This window comes from Leucopleurus acutus (assembly GCF_964270905.1).
Source record: "Leucopleurus acutus genome assembly, chromosome: X".
NCBI classification, from domain to species: domain Eukaryota; kingdom Metazoa; phylum Chordata; class Mammalia; order Artiodactyla; family Delphinidae; genus Leucopleurus; species Leucopleurus acutus.
Window position 1 is genome coordinate 90,902,227 of NC_139148.1, and position 21,481 is coordinate 90,923,707.

At 37.7% G+C, this 21,481-nt stretch overlaps 1 protein-coding gene and 1 long non-coding RNA gene across 3 annotated transcripts in view; both read left to right on the top strand.

Annotated features, from left to right (window-relative positions):
• The window catches only part of IL1RAPL2 (interleukin 1 receptor accessory protein like 2), a gene marked incomplete at both ends in the record, with an annotated part of 1,088,726 nt that overhangs the window by 99,735 nt on the left and 967,510 nt on the right, over positions 1-21,481 (top strand). The gene's annotated exons all lie outside the window — the stretch shown is intronic.
• Positions 20,822-21,481, top strand: part of LOC309978510 — an 88,302-nt gene continuing 87,642 nt past the window's right edge. For both annotated transcript variants that reach the window (XR_014327132.1, XR_014327133.1), the window contains exon 1: positions 20,822-21,152. This is a non-coding gene — a long non-coding RNA (uncharacterized lncRNA). The remainder of the gene's footprint in view (positions 21,153-21,481) is intronic.

A 21,481-nucleotide genomic window follows, 5' to 3' on the forward strand; every position in this document is an offset into this window, starting at 1 on the left:
TGTAGTTAATATTCTCAACTCAAAGTTACATTATTACCTCAGTTTAGTCATTTTTAGGTTTCTGTTCTCAAATGTCTGAAACATTCTTGGTTTAAAAAATAGTGTCTGTCACCCTTAGTACCCCCAGCTAGTAAGAATTTTACAAAGACAAACCACGAGATTAGATTTTACTGGCATTACTTTGCACTAAACCCAGAGCAGATAGGCCTTGATTTAAGTAAATGCAACATAACTAAACCCACACTTACAACCTAGCTAATATAGCAAAGAGTTGCTTTAAATAGGAGATTCCACTTGTATATTTTACATCAAATTATCCATCTCTAGAGGCTTGAGGGAAACACACCTGTTATGTAAGGCAAAGTTCATCAATACCACCCAACAGTCATGCAAAAGCGATAAATGAGATTGTTCTTCAAACTAAGTCTTAACTCTTGCTTGTGTGATTTTCTACATATCTACAGTGATGTAGCACTGTTCCCTAATATTTGCCTACATTTGGCATATACATGATGACAATTGACTGTGGATTTTTACAGCAAAATAGCATCAAACAGATTTACTTGTGTATCTTCATATTGGAGTATACAGGAAAATGTGTAGCTTAGAAGGAATGTGATGTGAGGTGCCAGGTAACAAAGGGCTGCTTTCTAGTGCTTTTCATCTAACTTATTTTCTGTTCAGGATAACTTTTATTTAAATGGCCTCCAAATAAATCCCTAAATATTATGTGACAAAAATGGAAAGACACTCTTGTGAAGTGGTTGGCTTTTAGAATGATCTTGAAGGATATGGAGTCATTTTAATAGTGATAGGGAGTTGGGCCTCGTCCCAGAAAATGCCCAGATGATCATTTTTTTGGGAAGATGGAGTAAGCCTTTACCTATTTATTCTACAAATATTTACTGAGCATGCAGTATCTGCCTGGTTCTGTTCTAGGTGCTGGGTATATAACCGTTTTAAAAAGTGGGGAAAAAAATCTCTGCCCTCATAGAGCTTATAATTCAGTGGTGATGACAGGCCATTATCAAGATAAATGAGTAAACTATGTGATACAGAATATCAAAAAGAAACACTCAAGGAAGTGGAATATAAAGTATATGGGTGAAATTTTAGATAAAGAGTACAGGAAAAGCCTCACTGAGAATGCCTCCTTTAAAGGATATGAAGGAGTAAGACATGAGGATACCTGGGGGAAGAATATTTCAAGCAGGGGGAATAGCAAGTGCAAAGGAGCTGAGGTGGGAGCATACCTGGGGTATTTGCAGAATAGTAACAAGGCCAGTGTGTTCAGAGGCACAGAATGAATATAGACAAGTGGAAGAGAAGAACAGATAAGAGAGGTAACAGAGGTCCTGGGGGAAAGATGGAGGTCTAGATTGGAGAGGGCCTTGTAGGTCCTGGTGAAGACTTCTATCCAAGAGAGAGAATGGAAGACAGAGTGTGAAGATCTAACTTACATTTTAATGAGAACCTTCTAATTACAACGATTGCAACAGAGTGAAGAATGCAGGGACAGAAATAGATCAGTTCAGAGGCTTTGAAATAATCCTGGTGAGAAATGATTGGTAATTCCAGGTGATAATAGGGTAGAGTTCTCAGGATTTTCTGATGGATCTGATGTGGGATATGAGAGAATTAAAGGAATCAAGATTTTTGAAGAGCTGCATAACTAGAGGGATGGTTTTCAGTGTTAGTGAGATGGGGAAAACTGAAGGAGGCTGGTTGGAGAGGGTGGCAAACATCAGAGCTCAGTTTTGAGCATGTGTGGCTTGAGATGCCTATTAAACAGCTAAGGGAAATGTTGTATAGGCTGTCGATGAATGAGTCAGAATTTGAGAGAGACGTTATGCTGGTTATATAAAATTGGAAATCATCAACAAATAAATTGTATTTAAAACTATGAGGTTGGGTGAGTTTACCTGAGGAATTATTATACATAGAAAAAAAGGAACAGGTCTGGTGACATGAGAAAACAGGTTACATAATAGTATGTGTAGAATAGTCTCTTTTCTTGGGAAAGAGAATGTTTTTAGAAAGAAGAATAGAAGGACATATACCAAAGTCATCTCTTGGAATATTGGTGATTCTCATTTTATCCTTTTATGTTTTCCCATATTTCCCACATTTTCTTTGATGAAAATGGATTGCTTTTATAACTAGAACACAGAATGGAAAAATAAACACAATTAAGAAGACTTTTATCTAGCATCCTTTTCCAGTGTCTAAAGTAAAACATTTTATTTGTGTCAACACACACACGCACACTCACATACACATACGCCCACAGAGAAAACAGGCTGAAAAGAGGTTATTTGAATCAAAGTATATATGACATAATTGGGGCTTGCCATCAGATGCTTCTGTCCTTACACAGAGTTCAGTTAGTCCAACTTGATAAAAATGTGCCTGGACAGTAAAGAATATGAAGACCTGGGGACAGCTCAGCCCAACAGGACTACATCCAACCAGAATAGACTGGGACCCTTGGGGCTGAGTCAAAATCACATCCTTTGGGAAAAGAGAATTAACTGAACCCTTGTTCTACTCTCTTGTGACATTCTCTTCCCTGAAGGCCTTTTGCCTTCTTCCTCTAGCAGTTCCCGTTCAGGGAACAGGGTATCTGCTAGTTCAGCAAACCACTCTGAAATGTTCATAACTTATTCTTGGCCAATTTTTCACACATGGGAAAGTGTATCATCTTGAATTTTAAAGTTCAGATACTTCTTGTTTTTCTTTTTTTTTGGACACAAACTCTAACAGTTCCCTTTACGTTCTCTTCCTCTTCCCATTTGATTATAATAAGGATCTCCCCTACCTTTCCTGGTGGTGACTCAGACATAGCTAAAGGGGGCTTTTTTCACACTTCTTTTGGAAAAGGGAAAAAATTCAGTGTTTGCCCTGAGGTCAAACAGAGAATATTTTAGCTAAGATGCAGGATGGTTGATGCAGTTATGAGTGACTGAAAAAGGAATTGTAATGGAAAAGACATTTGCATTTTTCAGCTGTAGCATTTGCTACTGTGAGTGTTAACACTTTGTGAAAAGTGTGTACGTACATGGTAAGATTTTGAAGTAGAAAGTTGGAAAATTGGTACAGAAATTAATTTTTGCATATGCCTGTCTTTCTATTAAGTAGTAAGTGTAATCCTCTCCCTGATGATTTGATGATCTACTTTACTTCTTCCTCTCCTTCCTAGGAGTGCCCTGACCAACTCTAAAATGTTCATGGAACAAAAGAGATATGTTACTGCCTCTTCTAGATTCCAAAAGTTAGACCAGGATCCCTCCAATATTCTATTAATTTTGGTGATTTTCATCGAAGTTAGAATAACAGAGAATGTAATTTACATTCACTGCCAGTCTCTTGCTCTGACATACATAGTGCACACTCATGCATGCATGCGTGCACGCGCACACACACACACACACACTTCTACCTGTACATTCAATTATTAACTCCAGAGATTGAGTCCCAAGAGGACCCACACATTGTTGAACTTAGATCAACAATGTAATCAAAGGCATTAAGTTATAAACTTTTTGCCTAAAACCAGACTTAGGATCTTATAGAATGAGCACAGGTCTTGGGGTTTTAAGACCTAAGTGTAAACCCTGCATCCACCATGTACTAGCTGAGCAACCATTGGCAAACCACTTAAGCATTTATTTAATGCTAAAGCAGCGTAACACTTGTTCTGATGGTAACCAATATGATGGGCATTAAAGTCAGATGGACCTCAATTCAAATCTACTACTTGGACAACTTGAGCTAAATGGCTTATTGTTTTAGACTCTGTATCCTTGCTGATGGTATTAGAGTAATACCCTGCTTTTTCAGGGATTTTTGTGAGAATTAAATAAGTCAGTATTGACAATGTGTCTCATACCAGTTTGGGACATATGATATATGAAAATGTTTTATCTGTTGTTACTATTGCTGTTGTTGCTCTGCTTCTTTGTAGTATAAGTATTCTCCTACCTGTGACAATGAGTAGGCTTTCACTAAGTCAAGCCAAGCCTGTAGCAGGAGAAAAAAGGTTAGATTTGAGCTTCCCTGGTGGCACAGTGGTTGAGAGTCCGCCTGCCGATGCGGGGGACATGGGTTCGTGCCCTGGTCCGGGAGGATCCCACATGCCGTGGAGCAGCTGGGCCCGTGAGCCATGGCCGCTGAGCCTCCGGAGCCTGGGCTCTGCAACGGGAATGGCCACAACAGTGAGAGGCCCGCGTACCGCAAAAAAAAAAAAAAAAAAAAAAAAAAAGGTTAGATTTATGAGTCATGCTATCAGTTAAACAATATTTGTTACTTAAGTGAATGAACAGGAAGAAAAATTTGAGAGGGAACTAGAAGAATCTCTTTTAATTGTAGAGCAATTAAAAGACCTTTGTGAGATTAGTAAGAGACTAAAAAGGTTAAATTTTGCCACTGAGAGAATGGGAATGAAGCCATAGCTAAAATTTTTCTTGGGACAAAAAACAAGACGTTATACATCACAAAGATAAAGGTAACTTGGCTCCGTTTCTGTAAGGAGCCTGAATGTCCCACACTCATTTCCTCATTTTGTCTTCATTTTATGTACTATGACCAGGTTGGATAGCATAATGGTTGACAGCTTGGACTTTAGAGCCAGATAGCCTGGGTTCAAAGTCTAACTTTGCTACCTACTAGCTACATGACCTTACGAAAGCCACTTGACTTCTCTTCTTCATTTGTAAAATGGAGATGATAATAATACTGTCTGCCACATAGAGTTGTGATGATTAAATTAATTAACTACAGTAAAGTGCTTTGAACAGTGTCTATCACACAGTATGTCCTATGGAAACGTTTATTAATTAAAATTAGTGAAAGGTATTTTGAAAAGAGTTGATTTGTAGGCTCCACCTAATGTCAAACGAGATAGGATTCCATTTGTCATGCCACACCATCAGCTTAGCAGATATCTTACCTTTAAAGTCAACTACTAATTTGTAGAGAGCTTATATATTTAGTGGATTGCCATTTGTGTCTGTGTGTGCGTGTGCGTGTGCATGTGTATGTGTATCCCCCCCCGCCTTTTCTCATTGTAAATATCCATAGAAGAATAAATAAGGTCTTTGAGCACACTGGGAAAAACAAAACGGCATCAGAAGACCTTTGAGTCTTTTAAACTGGACTGGAGTTTGAAAGAAAAATCAATTTAAGCTTTTGCTTGAGGAACTATTAATACGGTAATATTTCTAAAATATTCCACTTTGTGCTTTTCTTGGTACAAATTCACATGTAAATAAAGGCCACTGTCTCCTACTCCCCTAGTAGGGACACTGTGAACACATAAGAAATATACACACTGACCCTCCATATATTTTTATGACTTGTATTTTAGATTTTTCTCTGGTCTATGTGGGATAACCACATGACCCTCACATGAAAAATATCTTTGGAATGACCACTTATTTGCATTAGTGAGAACAAGACACTACTTTGTTTTGTGGATTGTTGCAGCTGAAGTCAAAGTAAAGTGTTTGCAAGGTCTTGAGTAGAACTGAAAATTAAAAGTACTTGCGTCAGTGGTATTGATCTTAGAGACCTCCATTCCCCCATACTTTGCTAAAAAAATATTTGTCCTCTGTTTCTGAATAAGTGGCAGGGATACCCCCTGAAAAATGCTGCCCATTCATGGCATATCATCTTGATGCATTATTTCAAAGCTCTATCAAACTCTTTCCAAATGTCTAGTAACCTACTGAAGCTATTCAGGTCCTGATTTTCAGCCAGGGCTTGTTATCTTTTCTTTACTTTTTTTAAAATAGATCTTTATTGGAGTATAATTACTTCACAATACTGTGTTAGTTTCTGCTGCACAAAACGAATCAGCCATATGCATACACATGTCCCATATCCCCTCCCTCTTCAGCCTCCCTCCCACCCTCCCTATCCCACCCCTCTAGGTCAACGCAAAACACCAAGCTGATCTCCTTGTGCTATACTGCTGCTTCCCACCAGCCAACTATTTTACATTAGATAGTGTATATACATTGATGCTACTCTCACTTTGCCTCAGCTTCATCCTCCTACCCCATGTCTTCAAGTCCATTTTCTATGTCTACCTCTCTATTCCTGCCCTGCAACTAGGTTCATTAGTACCAGTTTTTTTTAGATTCCATATATATGTGGTAGCATATGGTATTTGTTTTTCTCTTTCTGACTTACTTCACTCTGTATGACAGACTCTAGGTCCACCACCTCACTACAAATAACTCAATTTCATTTCTTTTTATGGCTGAGTAATATTTCATTGTATATATGTGCCACATCTTCTTTATCCATTCATCTGTCGATGGACACTTAGGTTGCTTCCATATCCTGGCTATTGTAAATAGAGCTGCGATGAACATTGTGGTACATGACTCTTTTGGAGTTACGGTTTTCTCAGAGTATATGCCAGTAGCGGGATTGCTGGGTCATATGGTAGTTCTATTTTTCGTTTTTTAAGGAGCCACCATACTGTTCTCCATAGTGGCTGTACCAATTTACATTCCCACCAACAGTGCAAGAGGGTTCCCTTTTCTCCACACCCTCTCCAGCATTTATTGTTTCTAGATTTTATGATAATGGCTATTCTGACTGGTGTGAGGTGATACCTCATTGTAGTTTTGATTTGCATTTCTCTAATAATTAGTGATGTTGAGCATCTTTTGATGTGTCTATTGGCCATCTGTATGTCTTACTTGGTGAATTATCTATTTAGGTCTTCTGCCCAGTTTTTAACTGGATTGTTTGTTTTTTTCACATTGAGCTCCATGAGCTGTTTGTATATTTTGGGGATTAATCCTTTGTCCATTGATTCATTTGCAAATATTTTCTCCCATTCTGAGGGTTGTCTTTTTGTCTTGTTTATAGTTTCCTTTACTATGCAAAAGCTTTTAAGTTTCATTAGGTCCCAATTTTTATTTTTGGTTTTATTTACATTACTCTAGGAGGTGGGTCAAAAAAGATCTTGCTGTGATTTATTTTAAAGTGTGTTTTTCCTGTGTTTTCCTCTAAGAGTTTTATAGTGTCTGGTCTTACATTTAGGTCTTTAATACATTTGGAGTTTATTTTTGTGTGTGGTGTTAGGGAGTATTCTAATTTCATTCTTTAACATGTAGCTGTCCAGTTTTCCCAGCACCACTTATTGAAGAGGCTGTTTTTTCTCTATTGTATGTTCTTGCCTCCTTTGTCATAAATTAGGTGCCCATATGTGCGTGGGTTGACTCTGGGCATTCTGTCTTGTACCTTTGATCTATATTTCTGTTTTTGTGCCAGTACCATACTGTCTTGATTACTGTAGCTTTATGGTATACTTTGAAGTCAGGGAGCCTGATTCCTCCAATTCCGTTTTTATTTCTCAAGATTACTTTGGCTATTTGGGGTCATTTGCATTTCCATATGAATTGTAAAATTTTTGTTCTAATTCTGTGAAGATGCCATTGGTAGTTTGATAGAGATTGAATTGAATCTGTAGATTGATTTGAGTAGTATAGTCATTTTCACAATTTTGATTCTTCCAATCCAAGAACATGGTATATTTCTCCATGTGTCTATGTTATCTTTTATTTCTTTCATCTGTGTTTTATAGTTTTCTGGGTACAAGTCTTTCTCCTCCTTAGGCAGGTTTATTCCTAGGTATTTTATTCTTTTTGTTGCAGTGGTAAATGGGAGTGTTTCCTTAATTTCTCTTTCTGATTTTTCGTTGTTAGTGTATAGGAATGCTAGAGATTTCTGTGCATTAATTTGGATCCTGCAACCTTACCAAATTCATTGATTATTTCTAGTAGTTTTCTGGTGGCGTCTTTAGGATTTTCTATGTATAGTATCATGTCATTGGCAAAGATGACAGTTTTACTTGTTCTTTTCCAATTTGTATTCCTTTTATTTATTTTTCTTCTTTGATTGCTGTGGCTAGGACTTCCAAAACTATATACAATAAGAGTGGCAAGAGAGGACATCCTTGTCTTGTTCCTGATCTTAGTGGAAATACTTTCAGTTTTTCACCATTGAGTATGATGCTTGCTGTGGGTTTGTCATATACGGCTATTATTATGTTGAGGTAGGTTCCCTCTATGCCCATTTTCTGGAGAATTTTTATCATAAATGGGTGTTGAATTTTGCTGAAAGCTTTTTCTGCATCTATTGAGATTATCATATGGTTTTTATTCCTTAATTTGTTAATGTGGTTTATCACATTGATTGATTTGTGTATATTGAAGAATCCTTGCATCCCTGGGATGAATCCCACCTGGTCATGGTGTATGACCCTTTCAGTGTGCTGCTGGATTCTGTTTGCTAGTATTTTGTTCAGGATTTTTGCATCTATGTTCATCAGTGATATTGGTTTATAATTTTTGTTTTTGTGATATCTTTTTCTGGTTTTTTGGTATCAGGGTGATGTTGGCTTTGTAGAATGAATTTGGGAGTGTTTCTCCCTCTGCAGTGATTTGGAAGAGTTTGAGAAGGATGGGTGTTAGCCCTTCTCTAAATGTTTGATAGAATTCACCTGTGAAGCCATCTGGTCCTGGACTTTTGTTTGGTGGAAGATTTTTTAATCACATTGTTTTCTTGAGGGTATACAGTGAGAACTGCCCGTCTGCATTGACATGGTTGGAGGGATCTTGGCTCAGCACTTATTGGTCAGTTAACTGGAAACCTAACAAATAACAGCAGTAGTAGCTGCTACAAATAAATCAACATTTCACTCAGAGAAAAAGGGGTAAGGAAAGCAGTTGGCTCAATTTTCCCTACTGAGATGGGAAAGCCAGCCTTAGAGGACCCCATCCTAGATATCAGTGATTCTAAGTCCCATTTCAATGCTTAAAGGATTTAAGGAAAGTGTAGAAATCCTGTGATATCCCTTAGAATAATTTGTGGTCTTCCTTTCTTTCCTTCCCTCCTTCCTTTTAATTCATATCAGATAGAGAACTAACTGTCCTTTCCAGATTCTGTTTTCATTGATTTTTAGATACCTTTCCCATCATATGATATCATTATCACTATGATTAACATTATTGGACACTTATGTACTAGGCACTGTTCTAAGTGCTTTGCATGTATTGGCTAATTCTCACAATCCTGTGAGGTAGGTATCATTGTTTTTCTCATTGGGGAGCAGAGACATGACATGACTAAGGCCTCTCAGCTAGTAAATAGTGCGGCCAAGGTTCAAACTTAGGGAATCTGGCTCCAGAGTCCATCATGTTAACCATTGTGATGCCAACCTCAAGTGATATGTATAAAAAGATGACACAAATTAACAATTATTTTCAGGCCAAGGTCCGTTTTCATTTTTGTTTTTTAATATTGGGGTTGATTTTGCACCGAATAACAGTCTCTCAGTTGCTATTTAGTTGACTAAGGTTATGCATTTGCAAGGTGACTGGCTAGTGCTAGGGGTATAGTCTGTTGCCTTGAGACTGATGTGGCAGGATGTCAACTCAATGACCTTGGCAGGTGATCTTTGGATGGAGAATATTAGCTTGCTAGGTGTGCCCTGGTGTGTTTTTTTTTCCTCCCTAGGATCCATCTAGAAGTTTCTGTAGTGTGAGATGCATTTTCATTGTTTTTTTTTTTTTGAAAACTAGTACATGTCAGAAAATTAGAACCAGTTGGATTTCTGGGAGCCATCCGTCAGGTGCGTCATCAGGTGCTGATTTTTCACCGACTAGCAGGCTCTTTGCATTGCCGTTTCAAAACATGAGAGGACTCCATAAACTTTTCTGTGGTTGGAGTGTCCCTGGAAGTTGATTCATGTTCTCATTGCGATTTCTTTTACATGGCATCTTGGCATAATGTCTTTGACCAAAAGGAGTATTTCTCTAATGTCTCTGCTTTAATTTAGAAACAACCAATCTGATGGTTTCCAACTTATCTCTAAAACTGAAAATACATGTGCTTAGGAAAATAGGGGTTTTTAATGAAAATGCTGACACAGTCTCATTAACGCTAAGCTTTTGAACAGCCTGCCATTCAGTAAAGTAGTATTTCTGTGTCCTATAAAATACCAAACATCTGCTTGCAACGAACATATTTATCACCTTTTGGTTTTCTTTTCACCTAAGCTGAATGCACCTGGGAACAAGTGAAACTTTAGATAACGCAGGCAAAAAGCTTGAAACAAGGTGTTTTTATTTGAAAACCATTTTGTAAGCATATTGGAACCAGAGCTCAAGTTAAAAACACTTCAAAACGACATGGAGGAAAGATACCTTTGAATGGCAGGGGCTGCCCTCAGTTCTTAGAGCCAACAATGGGGCTGCGAACTAAGGCTGGTTAATAAGAATAAACTAAGTGAGTGTCAAAGAAATACACTATGATTAACTCTAAGAGGCCAACTTCGTATTCCAGGGCTCAAAATAGAGACCAGGAGTCAGAATCCAAAGCAAATGTCAAAGCCCAGGTAGACACAGTAGTAGGAGTAGAAAAAGGAAAGAAAGAAAACCATGTGTTATTGTTGGAACTAACTTGACTCCTTGCCTTTGTCTCTTACCCACCTTAATTATTTTCTACATTGCTACCAAAATCCTTCCTGAAGAACATATCAAACTAGACCTCATCCCTACTACATTCAGTGTTTCCCTGTAGTCTATTGAAAAAGGTATGAATTTCTTTAAGGTTTTTCATTATCTGAACCCACCCTACTTTCAGCCTTCTCAAGTATTATTCCTATCCCTAGACACCCCATATTTATGCTCAGTGGTTCTAAACTGGGAGTGGTGACATTTGGAAAGCTCTTGGGGTGTTTTGGGTTGTCACAGTGAGTGAGGACGATATGGATGTCTAGTGATCTGGAGCAAGGGATGCCAAGCATCTTTGTATTGAGTGAAATAGACCCTCACCATTTCAGAACTGTCCCACCAAAAAGGCCAATAGCACCCTTGTCAAGAAACTGCAAATTTCTACCTAAACTGGACTGCTTTTGGATCTCCAGAAATGACTCATTCTTTCCCAGTAATACACCCATGCTTCTCTTCTTCCTTTTCCTTGCTGTGTTTGACTGTTTGTTCACTTTTACCTGTAATATTCTGAACAATCTTCAGAGTGTAGATTTTCCATTGCAGCTTTTCCAGATCTCTGCTGAGAAGCAAATTCTACCCCTTCCTTCCCAGAGTTGCTGAGCATGCTGTGATGTAGTGGAAAAAGTACCAATATGAGAATCAAGAGACCCAAAATTTTGCCCTGGTACTGCCATTAACCAAGTGCATAAAAAGGAGCTTTAGCTTATTCATCAGTAACATGAGGAAATTTTAAAAATGAGGAGATTGAACTTGACATTCCTTAAGGTTTCTTCAGCTGCTAACTTTCTATGGGCTGCTTAGCACATATCTCATTTTATTTTAATAACAGACTAGGACATCTTTAGATTCCTCAACATGGAACCTTGCACATCATGTGCCTCAAATAGCTGTTGACCTTACCATTCCAGAGGACTTTATACTTCTTGTATTTTGCTGAAGATGGCACTGGCCATTGATGGTATAACTTTGTGGTACTTAATCCAGGAAATATGCATGTGTTGGCTAAGAAAGGGCAAGAGTCAGTTTTCTGAGGTCACTTAATAAGACAGCAAAGAGCCATGTTGGGTAATTATTTTGTTGGGTAATTATTACTATTCTTAAACCTGTATAGAAAAGATCACAGATATTTAAGGAATGCTGAAAGATGTGGTAGATTTCCTTTTTTTTTTGCAGTACATAGAAAAGTCTTCTCTGACAAAATAGCAATAATTATAAAAGATATATCATGTAGGTTTATAATCCTATTGTCTGAAACAGGCTGTTTGTCTTAAAATTAGAACTTTTGTAGGCTTCAAACATGTTCAACTGGCACTTGCCTTGATATAATAGTTCCCTTAGATATTGACTGGAATCACATCCATGCTATCCAGATGTGTGTTCACAGCTGTGAGTCTGCATTATTATGTGTGGGCATAATGCAAGGTACCTAGTTAGCATAATCTTTCCCATATGCAGGGTTTTTCTTAAGCCTTTCTAAAGGGTTATCACTAAATTTGAGCATGATGGCTTGGTTTCTGTTTGAATCTCAGAATTGCCTCAGCTGCTAACTTGGTGAAGCCAATCATGTTATCAGCTGGTATTTCTCTCCTGTCGCCACTTTCATTGAAAGATTTGGACACCTGCTTAGTCATTACTGACCAACGTTTTTCTTTTCTTTTAATAAGTTATATGAATGTATTACCTAATTGTCATGACATCCAGGGTTATTTTCGCCCAAGGCCAGTCATCTACCTTGAGGCAAAAAGGTGAGTTAGGCTTTGAGCACCTCTTCTTCCTATCCCAGGTTTAAATAATGACCTTATGAATTCATGGGGCTCCTGTTTTCTCCATTTCTACCTATTCCCAGAACACTTTTTTTTTTTTTTTGTGGTACGCGGGCCTCTCACTGTTGTGGCCGCTCCTGTTGCGGAGCACAGGCTCCGGACGTGCAAGCTCAGTGGCCATGGCTCACGGGCCCAGCCACTCCGTGGCATGTGGGATCTTCCCAGACCGGGGCACGAACCTGCGTCCCCTGCATCGGCAGGCGGACTCTCAACCACTGCGCCACCAGGGAAGCCCCCAGAACAATCTTAGCCCTTTCTCCACATTGTAACCCATGTTTTGGAAAGGAAATGCCAGAGTCAGGATTCAGTCTGGTAAGTTGAATTTCAATCACTACTGTGGAAGATATGAACTGTGAGTGCTGCCTTTCACAATCATAAGTGTGCAATACAGAAGCCAAATGAGAGTCATTTCTTTGAAGGCAGGAATCTGGCTTGATATGATTCTCTGTACAGGTCCCTACATGTTATACTCAGTGAGTGAAAAAGGAAATGCTAAATAAGAATAACCCAAAAGAATGATAGACCATGGTCATCCTGTATTTTAGATAGCAACTTAAATCCTCAGGAAGCTTGATGTAATGCTCATCTCCAATCACCACCACCATAGCAACCACAATTTATCAGGTACTCTTTGTCAGGTTCAATTTATAAAATCATGTAATTATCACAGCAACCCTATTAGACTCTACTTTGATCTCCATTTTGTGGATGGAGAAACTGAGATTTAGAGTAATTAAATACCTTGCCTATGACCGTACAACTAGTAAGTGTCAGAGCCCTGATTCAAAGTCAGAGTCTGACTCTAGAACCTGTCCCTTAACTATTGTGCTGTGCTGCATTCTGTTATAGGGAGGAGTGCATTGAGGAGGCCCACCTATTTTGATCACCATCCAAGGGAATGTAGACTTCTGAAATGCCCAAATAACTCATTTGAAGATTGTCCTGCACTATAAAATTTTAAGGAAAGTGTTCTACAGAGGCTCATGTATATTTTGAGCTTCTTTTTAAACCTAGGGAGAAAGAACAATATTCCCATGGTCACTGCTTCTTTCTGCCATGTCTTGAGATTTTTCCTTGTTGAAAATGCTGCATACTTAAGTAACTCTGAGCTGTAGGATCTCCTAAATTTAACTTTTAAACTTAGGTTGTAATCAGTGTAGATTTACTCCCCCACACTTTCTATTTTACCGTCTATATCTTCCCTCCAGCAGAGTGTCAGTCCCAGGGATGTTGGGCAGAAGCCCAATAGAGGGTGGCCCCAGTGTTATTTATCAGTGTATAGGCTGCAAAATAAAGTATATGTGATAATTGATTCACTCTTCATCAGCCTTTGAGGACTGATAACTCAATTAGCATGTCAGGTACTGACTATATCTATTTCAAAAAATCCTCCAAGGTGATTTTGTATTTTGTATTAGATAAGGTGAGAGGTGTTTTGGTTGTTTATATTTTATTAAAATTTCTTATTTTCTTTTGAGTATTCACAGCAGAAGAAGCAGTGTAACTTTAATAGTTGGGTTTCTTTCTTCTTTTTAATCAGCATACTTTAAGGAAGAATGATGATATTTTGAAGCAGGCAGATAAAGAAATAAGAATTTAAAAATCCTAGCTGAAATAATTTTGATTCCCAGTCCCCAGCTGACAAAGAGACTGTGTGTTCAGTTGATTGGCAGAGTTGCACTGCTTAGTAGCAGATATGTCTGGATTTGAGGAGGGGTCAAAAAGGTGATGCGGGAAAGTCTGGTCCAGGTCTGGGTAATAATTTTAACACAGTGGTCTCTCTACAAAGGATTTTGAATGGGTATAATGATAAGAAAAAATTGAGTGCACACGGCTCTGCAAACATATTATGTACAAAATAAAATGCACACACAAAATATTATGGATATTTAATATTTTTTTCTTTTCTCTGTAGATCTCTTTTATAACCACAGAGTAAACATGATCTACTTTGAAAACTAGTGATTTAAGAGTTATACTTTTTGTGACCCTAGGCAAGTCTCTGATATGATCTGGACCTTAGTTTTTCGCATGAGAGAGATAGACTAATTAAAGTGTAATTTCAAGTTTTATTTTATGCTTATTATTTGAAAACCTTTTTCCTAGGGTATTCCCATGGACTTCAGTCATTTTCCAGGATGAGATTTTAGCTGCTGCTTTGGTTGTGTTTTAAGCCAGATTATTACTGAAGAATGAGGACCATATTGTTGTTCCAATAAGAATACCTCCAATAACATTTTCACAATCATATTTATATGCCTGATTATTTTAATATGGCCAAAATACAATTTACTATGTTAAGTATCACAATTTGTTTTCGCTGTGTGCTGTCTTTATTTCTACTCAATCTCTTCCCTCTATTCTTTGTTAAACCACTTAGAGATGCTCATTGATACAGTGATTTGTAACAGTGGAAATTTATTTTGTTCAGACTTAAAGCTCTTATATGAAAGACATTTGAATCACCAAAAATTCAAAAAATAAAGCTATCAATTATTTGGTTAATTGGTTATTGGGTGAAGATAGATCTATCTTGTTAAAGATGATTTGGGCTTTAGCAGACCTGTTTGTAAGATCTGTTTTGGCTGCAATTTTCACATATTTAAAGCATGGAGAAATATAATTCTTACTTTGTAAAATACAAAATCCTATGTAAATATTAAATTTTCTTTTCTAAGGTCATATGAAAACCATACTGTCTGGACTACAGACAAATAAGCAATCTTGTGTGTGTTTCAATATTCAAGCCAAGGTAATTCCATTTACGTTATTGAGTAAATTACTAGGTTATTTTATAATAGCCTTTTGAGATTGTAGAACCGGTCCCTGCCCTTCACATGCCCATTATGAAGGCATTGTAAAAACACTTATGTATCATGGGAGGTACAATTTTCCAGTCTTTGAGGAGTGGAAGATACATGAGTTCATGGAATCAAGAAAATGACTTAATGTGTGTGTCTCCCCTTCTCATAGCCATATAATAAAATTGTTATAATGTATTTCCATTCAGCGATTTTAATTTGCAACCACGTGTTTCCTTGATTGAATTCTTAGGTAATTTTTATGTGTGTATATTAATTGGGCATTGTTTATTTTGCCATCCAGAATTCACTCACTTTTCTTTTTTCTTTTTTTAAACATCTTTATTGGGGTATAATTGCTTTACAACGGTGTGTAATTTCTGCTTTATAACAAAGTGAATCAGTTATACATATACATATGCTCCCATATCTCTTTCTTCTTGCGTATCCCCCCCACTCCCTATCCTACTCCTCTAGGTGGTCACAAAGCACCGAGTTGATCTCCCTGTGCTATGCGGCTGCTTCCCACTAGCTATCTACCTTATGTTTGGGAGTGTATATATGTCCATGCCTCTCTCTCGCTTTGTCACAGCTCACGCTTCCCCCTACCCATATCCTCAAATCCGTTCTCTAGTAGGTCTGTGTCTCTATTCCTGTCTTACCACTAGGTTCTTCATGACATTTTTTTCCTTAAATTCCATATATATGTGTTAGCATACGGTATTTGTCTTTCTCTTTCTGACTTACTTCACTCTGTATGACAGACTCTAGGTCTATCCACCTCATTGCAAATAGCTCAATTTCGTTTCTTCAATGGCTGAGTAATATTCCATTGTATATATGTGCCACATCTTCTTTATCCATACATCCCATGGGCAGTTAGGTTGTTTCCATCTCCGGGTTATTGTAAATACAGCTGCAATGAACATTTTGGTACATGACACTTTTTGAATTATAGTTTCTCAGGGTATATGCCCAGTAGTGGGATTGCTGGGTCATATAGTAGCTCTGTTTGTAGTTTTTTAAGGAACCTCCATACTGTTCTCCACAGTGGCTGTACCAATTCACATTCCCACAAGCAGTGCAAGAGTGTTCCCTTTTCTCCACACCCTCTCCAACATTTATTCTTTGTAGATTTTTTGATGATGGCCATTCTGTCGGGTGTGAGATAATATCTCATTGTAGTTTTGATTTGCGTTTCTCTAATGATTAATGATATTGAGCATTCTTTCATGTGTTTGTTGGCAATCTGTATATCTTCTTTGGAGAAATGTCTATATAGGTCTTCTGCCCATTTTTGGATTGGGTTGTTTGTTTTTTTGTTATTGAGCTGCATGAGCTGCTTGTAAATTTTGGAAATTAATCCTTTGTCAGTTGCTTCATTTGCAAATATTTTCTCCCATTCTGAGGGTTGTCTTTTGGTCTTGTTTATGGTTTCCTTTGCTGTGCAAAAGCTTTGAAGTTTCATTAGGTCCCATTTGTTTATTTTTGTTTCTATTTCCATTTCTCTAGGAGGTGGGTCAAAAGGGATCTTGCTGTGATTTATGTCATAGAGTGTTCTGCCTATGTTTTCCTCTAAGAGTTTGATAGTTTCTGGCCTTACATTTAGGTCTTTAATCCATTTTGAGTTTATTTTTGTGTATGGTGTTAGGGAGTGATCTAATCTCATACTTTTACATGTACCTGTCCAGTTTTCCCAGCACCACTTATTGAAGAGGCTGTCCTTTCTCCACTGTACATTCCTGTCTCCTTTATCAAAGATAAGGTGACCCTATGTGTGTGGGTTTATCTCTGGGCTTTCTATCCTGTTCCATTGATCTATCTTTCTGTTTTTGTGCCAGTACCATACTGTCTTGATTACTATAGCTTTGTAGTGTAGTTTGAAGACAGGGAGCCTGATTCCTGCAGCTCCGTTTTTCTTTCTCAAGATTGCTTTGGCTATTCGGGGTCTTTTGTGTTTCCATACAGATTGTGAAATTTTTTGTTCTAGTTCTGTGAAAAATGCCAGTGGTAGTTTGATTGGGATTGCGTTGAATGTATAGATTGCTTTGGGTAGTAGAGTCATTTTCACAATGTTGATTCTTCCAATCAAAGTACATGGTATATCTCTCCATCTATTTGTATCATCTTTAATGTCTTTCATCAGTGTCTTATAATTTTTTGCATACAGGTATTTTGTCTCCTTAGGTAGGTTTATTCCTAGATATATTATTCTTTTTGTTGCAATGGTAAATGGGAGTGTTTTTTTGATTTCACTTTCAGATTTTTCATCATTAGTATATAGGAATGCCAGAGATTTCTGTGCATTCATTTTGTATCCTGCTACTTTACCAAATTCACTGATTATCTCTAGTAGTTTTCTTGTAGCCTCTTTAGGATTCTCTATGTATAGTGTCATGTAATCTGCAAACAGTGACAGTTTTACTTCTTCTTTTCCAATTTGGATTCCTCTTATTTCCTTTTCTTCTCTGATTTCTGTGGCTAAAACTTCCAGAACTATGTTGAATAAGAGTGGTGAGAGTGGGCAACCTGGTCTTGTTCCTGATCTTACTGGAAATGCTTTCAGTTTTTCACCATTGAGGATGATGTTGACTGTGGGTTTGTCATATATGGCCTTTATTATGTTGAGGAATGTTCCCTCCATGCCTACTTTCTGGAGGGTTTTTATCATAAATGGGTGTTGTATTTTGTCAAAAGCTTTCTCTGCATCTATTGAGATGATCATATGATTTTTATCCTTCAGTTTGTTAATATGGTTTATCACATGGATTGATTTGCATATATTGAAGAATCCTTGCATTCCTGGAATAAACCCCACTTGATCATGGTGTATGATCCTTTTAATGTGCTGTTGGATTCTGTTTGCTAGTATTTTGTTGAGGATTTTTGCATCTATGTTCATCAGTGATATTGACCTGTAGTTTTCTTTCTTTGTGACATTCTTATCTGGTTTTGGTATCAAGGTGATCGTGACCTCGTAGAGTGAATTTGAGAGTGTTCCTCCCTCTGCTATATTTTGGAAGGGTTTGAGAAGGATAGGTGTTAGCTCTTCCTTAAATGTTTGATAGAATTTGCCTGTGAAGCCATCTGATCCTGGGCTTTGTTTGTTGGAAGATTTTTAATCACAGTTTCAATTTCAATACTTGTGATTGGTCTGTTCATATTTTCTATTTCTTCCTGATTCAGTCTTGGCAGATTGTGCATTTCTTATAATTTGTCCATTTCTTCCAGGTTGTCCATTTTATTGGCATAGAGTAGCTTGTAGTAATCTCTCATGATCTTTTTTATTTCTGCAGTGTCAGTTGTTACTTTTCCGTTTTCATTTCTAATTCTATTGATTTGAGTCTTTTTCCTTTTTTTCTTGATGAGTCTGGCTAATGGTTTATCTATTTTGTTCATCTTCTCAAAGAATCAGCTTTTAGTTTTATTGATCTTTGCTATCGTTTCCCTCATTTCTTTTTCATTTATTTCTGATCTGATATTTATGATTTATTTCCTTCTGCTAACTTTGGGTTTTTTTATTCTTCTTTCTCTAATTGCTTTAGGTGCAAGTTTAGGTTGTTTATTCTAGATGTTTCCTGTTTCTTAAAGTGGGCTTGTATTGCTATAAACTTCCCTCTTAGAACTGCTTTTGCTACTACCCATAGGTTTTGGGTCGTCGTGTCTCCATTGTCATTTGTTTCTAGGTATTTTTTGATTTCCTCTTTGATTTCTTCAGTGGTCACTTCGTTATTAAGTAGTGTATTGTTTAGCCTCCATGTGTTTGTATTTTTTACACATCTTTTCCTGTAATTGATATCTGGTCTCATAGCGTTGTGGTTGGAAAAGATACTTGATACAATTTCAGTTTTCTTAAATTTACCAAGGCTTGATTTGTGACCCAAGATATGATCTATCCTGGAGAATGTTCCATGAGCACTTGAGAAGAAAGTGTATTCTGTTCTTTTTGGATGGAGTGTCCTATAAATATCAATTAAGTCCATCTTGTTTAATGTATCATTTAAAGCTTGTGTTTCCTTATTTATTTTCATTTTGGATGATCTCTCCATTGGTGAAAGTGAGGTGTTAAAATCCCCTACTATGAATGTGTTACTGTCGATTTCCCCTTTTATGGCTGTTAGTATTTGCCTTATGTATTGAGGTGCTCCTATGTTGGGTGTATAAATATTTACAATTGTCATATCTTCTTCTTGGATTGATCCCTTGCTCATTATGTAGTGTCCTTCTTTGTCCCTTCTAATAGTCTTTATTTTAAAGTCTATTTTGTCTGATATGAGAATTGCTACTCCAGCTTTCTTTTGGTTTCCATTTGCATGGAATATCTTTTTCCATCCCCTTACTTTCAGTCTGTATGTGTTTCTAGGTCTGAAGTGGGTCTCTTGTAGACAGCATATATATGGGTCTTGTTTTTGTATCCATTCAGCCAGTCTGTGTCTTTTGGTGAGAGCATTTAGTCCATTTACATTTAAGGTCATTATCGATATGTATGTTCCTCTTCTCATTTTCTAAATTGTTTTGGGTTCGTTATTGTAGGTCTTTTCCTTCTCTTGTGTTTCTTGCCTAGAGAAGTTCCTTTAGCATTTGTTGTAAAGCTGGTTCGGTGGTGCTGAACTCTCTCAGCTTTTGCTTGTCTGTAAAGGTGTTAATTTCTGCATCAAATCTGAATGAGATCCTCGCTGGGTAGAGTAATCTTGGTTGCAGGTTTTTCTCCTTCATCGCTTTAAATCTGTCCTGCCACTCCCTCTGGCTTGCAGAGTTTCTGCTGAAAGTTCAGCTGTTAAATTTATGGGGATTCCCTTGTGTGTTATTTGTTGTTTTTCCCTTGCTGCTTTTAATATGCTTTCTTTATGTTTAATTTTTGACAGTTTGATAAATATGTGTCTTGGCGTATTTCTCCTTGGATTTATCCTGTATGGGACTCTCTGTGCTTCCTGGACTTGATTAACTATTTCCTTTCCCATATTAGGGAAGTTTTCAACTATAATCTCTTCAAATATTTTCTCAGTCCCTTTCTTTTTCTCCTCTTCTTCTGGAACCCCTATAATTCGAATGTTGGTGCGTTTAATGTTGTCCCAGAGGTCTCTGAGACTGTCCTCAGTTCTTTTCATTCTTTTTTCTTTATTCTGCTCTGCAGTAGTTATTTCCACTATTTTATCTTCCAGGTCCCTTATCCGTTCTTCTGCCTCAGTTATTCTGCTATTGATCCCATCTAGAGTATCTTTCATTTCATTTATTGTGTTGTTCATCGTTGTTTGTTTCATCTTTAGTTCTTCTAGGTCCTTGTTAAATGTTTCTTGCATTTTGTCTATTCTATTTCCAAGATTTTGGATCATCTTTACTATCATTATTCTGAATTCTTTTTCAGGTAGACTGCCTGTTTCCCCTTCATTTGTTAGGTCTGGTGGTTTTTTATCTTCCTCCTTCATCTGTGGTGTGTTTTTCTGGTTTCTCATTTTGCTTATCTTACTGTGTTTGGGGTCTCCTTTTTGCAGGCTGCAGGTTCATATTTCCCATTGCTTTTGGTGTCTGTCCCCAGTGGATAAGATTGGTTCAGTGTGTTGTGTAGGCTTCCTTGTGGAGGGGACTAGTGCCTGTGTTCTGGTGGATGAGGCTGGATCTTTTCTCTCTGGTGGGCAGGTCCACGTCTGGTGATGTGTTTTGGGGTGTCCGTGGCCTTATTATGATTTTAGGCAGCCTCTCTGCTAATGGGTGGGGTTGTGTTCCTGTTTTGCTAGTTGTTTGGCATAGGGTGTCCAGCACTGTAGCTTGCTTGTTGTTGAGTGAAGCTGGGTGCTGGCGTTGAGATGGAGATCTCTGGGAGATTTTCGCCGTTTGATATTATGTGGAGCTGGGAGGTCTGTTGTGGATCAGTGTCCTGAAGTTGGCTCTCCCACCTCAGAGGCACAGCAGTGACTCCTGGCTGCAGCACCAAGAGCCTTTCATCCACACGGCTCAGAATAAAAGGGAGAAAAAGTAGAGAGAAAGAATTAGTAGAAGTAGGAAGAAAGAAAGAAAAAGGAAGGAAGGAAGGAAGGAAGGAGAAAAGAAGGAAGGAAAGAAAGAAAGGAGGGAGGGAGGGAGGGAGGGAGGGAGGGACGGTGGGAGGAAGGATGGAGGGAGGGAAGGAAGAAGAAAAGCAAAAAAGAAAGAAGATAAAGTAAAATAAAGTAAAATATAATAAAGGTATTAAATTAAAAAATAATTATTAAGAAAGAAAAAACGGACAGATAGAACCTTAGGTCAAATGGTGGAATCAAAGCTATACAGACAAAATCTCATGCAGAACCATACACATACACACTCACAAAAAGAGGAAAAGGGGAAA